This window comes from Nannospalax galili, unplaced genomic scaffold (assembly GCF_000622305.1).
Source record: "Nannospalax galili isolate Female #2095 unplaced genomic scaffold, S.galili_v1.0 scaffold589, whole genome shotgun sequence".
NCBI classification, from domain to species: Eukaryota; Metazoa; Chordata; class Mammalia; order Rodentia; family Spalacidae; genus Nannospalax; species Nannospalax galili.
The window spans coordinates 1,669,015-1,672,453 of NW_008360324.1; positions in this window are offsets into that span (position 1 = coordinate 1,669,015).

Consider the following 3,439-nt stretch of genomic DNA (forward strand, 5'->3'; position numbering starts at 1 on the left):
ATATTCATGTGTATATTCATTGTGGATGCAACGTGACCAGCTCTCTGTATATTTCCTCTATGCACAAACTCTAACGTGACTCAGTTATTTTAGCGTGTTTCATGAATGTTTACTATTTGTGAACATAGAGCATTTAGAATTTTGTACCTTACCACACCTGGCTTGCTTCCTCTAATTGGCATGTTTCGATGTCAAATGTCCTGATAAAGTAACTTAAAGGAGATTTATTCTGGTTCACAATTCAAGATTCATCATGGCAGGGGAGTCAGGCAGCAGGGACTTGAAGCAGCTGGTCACATTGCATCCACAATCAGGAAGCAGAGAGTGATGAACGTTGTGCTCAGCTCAACATCTCTCCTTTTTATATAGTCCAGAATCAAGTCCAGGGAACTGCCCTGCCCACAGACCCAAGATGGGTCTTCCCACATCAATTAATGTAATCCAGATAATCCTTTACATTCTCAGAGATTAACCTTAATCTAGATGATCCCTTATGAGCCTGTCCAGAGGCTTGTCTCCTAAACAGTTCTCTATGCTGTGAAGTTGATGGTCAACATTAGCCCACAGAGAGATGCACCTCCGGGTGTGTCTGTGAGAGCATTACCAGAGAGGATTAATCAAAGAAGGAAGAGCCACCCTGAATGTGGATGGCATTTTCCTGAGGGCTGGGGCCTCAGAGACTATAAAAAGGGAGAAAGGAAAAAGGCAGATATTCCCCTATCAGCATCCATCCTAGATGTCACAAGACCAAGCCACTCCTGCCACTAGACCTTCCCTGCCATGATGGACTTCATTCCTCTGGACTGTGAGCCAAAATAACCCCTTCTTCCCTTAAGTTCATTTTTGTCAGGTATTTGGTCACAGTTAGAAGAAAAGTAATAATACAGTGACCCTATCAGAAACAAGTCCCTCAAACTAAACCAGTTGCAGGTTCAGAAGTGGTGTTTACTTACATAGCAGCCTTTTAGCTTTACGGCCTTCCTATCCTCAGACCCTTTGCTGTAGTTAGGACAGCTGTTCTCAAACTTCATATCCTTAAAAATGACTGAGAATCTCAAAGAGCTTTTGTTCATGTAAGTTATATCTAATAATAGTCACTGTATTAGAGATTAAAATGGAAAAATTTTAAACACAAAGATACACAGCATGCATTCCCTTAGTTATCTGGAGCTGAGTCATTCCACATCCTGTGACCTCTAGTATGCTCCATTGTGTACTCATGACGGAAGGAGAAAAGCAAATAGTATATTGGTTTGGTTTGAGGGACTTCTTTGGACGTTGTTTTGAACTATGAAAAGGTTCTTAAAGACTTCTAAGGCCTCCCAGACCACACACGGAGAGACACTGCTCTTTGGAGAGCCACTGAGCAGGATTACATTACACATCCTTGGCCTCCAGTCTTCACAGTGGGCATATTGTAGCTCTGCAGGTAACATGAAGGAACCTCATGTTCCTCATACCCTAGGCTGTACATACCACCTAGGTTACATCCACCTATATTATAAACCACACAATACAGTGTTACAGGTTGTCCTTAAATGATTATACCCATTTTTTAAAACTTTAAGAAGAAAAGTGCAACACTGGAGAGGTAATTTCTCATTTAAAAGGATTTGCTGCCCTTCCAGAGGATTCAAGGCCAAATCCCAGCACCCATGTCCAGTGGCTCACAACAGCCTGTAACTCCAGCTCCAGGGGATCCAAACAATTCTGGCCTCCAAGGGCACCTGCACACATGTGACATACACACACACACACACACACACACACACACACACATAAAAATAAGCCTTAAAAAATGTGTATTTCAGGGCTGGAGAGATGGCTCAGCAGTTAAGAGCCCTGGCTGCTCTTGCAGAAGACATGGGTTCGAATCCCAGCACCCATATGGCAGCTAACACCTGTCTGTAACTATAGTTCTAGGGGATTCCACACCCTCTTCTGACCTCTGAAGGCATGGCATGGCATGGGTACACTTACATACATTCAGGCAATACACTCAAATACAAAAAATTAAAATAGTAAAAAACGTTTTTTTTGTCTTTTTGAGACAAGGTCTCCCTGTAGTCCCAGCTGACCTGAACTCACTATGTAGACCAGGCTGGCCTTGAACTCACAAAGATCTGCCTGCCTCTGCTTCCCGAGTGCTGGAATTAAAGAGTAAAATATTTTTTAAAGTGCATTTTATATTGACCTACAAACCTATCATTTCTCTTTATCAGCCAGTGGCTCTGCTGGTCCATCTGGCTCATGGGCCATCATCCTGCAGATGTTTCTCCAGCACGTCGAATGAAGTCTGCTAATGACAAAATCCATTTTCTTTTATAAGAAAGTTGTCTTGAGGGGCTGGAGAGATGGCTCAGCAGTTAAGAGCACTGACTGCTCTTGCAGAGGACCCAGGTTCAATTCCCAGCATCCACATGGCAACTGGGAAGTGTCCTTGACTCCAGTTCCAGGGGAATCCGAAGCCCTCTTCTGATCTCCCGGCATTGCACGACAGGGGTGCACTCACATGCATGCAGGCAATACACTCATGCACATAAAATAAAAATAATAATTAAATTTTTTAAAAAAAAGAAAATTGTCTTAAAAATTGTCTTGGTTCATCAACAAATGGAAGAATATTCTTTTTCTTTTTTTAAATAGGGTCTCACTATGTGGCCTCAGCTGAACTCAAACTCATGATTCACCTGCCTCTGCTCCCAAGTGCTTGAATAACAAGTACTTAGATAACTAGCTCTTTGGAGAGCATTTTAAAGATGTTGCCTTCTGGTCTGTATTGTTTCTGATAAGAAACACTGATATCAAAATGTTGTCTCTATGTGGTGTGTCCTTTTTCTCTAGCTCCTTTCGAGGGACCTCACGCATGCATTTGTCCATTTTTGGTGTTGGAGTTTGAACCCAGGGCTTGCACATGCTAGGCAAGCTCTTTACCACTGAGCTAAACCCCTGGTTCTCTATGGAAGCTTTAAAGATCTCTCCTTTATCTTTGGCAGTTCACTATACATATATATTTTTTTTTTAATGTGTATGAGTGCTTTGCCTGCATATATGCAAATGCACCCATGTCTTGCAATGCCCAATGAGAACCAGAGGGTGTTGGATCCCCTGGAGCTGGAGTTACAGACAGTTGTTTACTGTCATGTGAATGCTAAGTACCAAACCCATAACTTCTGCAAGAATAGTCAGTGCTCTTAATCACTGAGTCATCTCTCCAGCCCCAGTTGATTATATTTAATTTTCATTTTTGCTTTGGTTTTACTGAGTTTCCTTTTTTTTTGGTCTTTTTGAGACAGGGTCTCCCTATAGCCCCAGCTGTCCTGGAACTCACTATGTAGACCAGGCTGGCCTTGAACTCACAGAGATCCACCTGCCTCTGCCTCCCAAGTGCTGGGATTAAAGGCATGAGCCACCATGCCTGGCTTTACTGAGTTTCTTG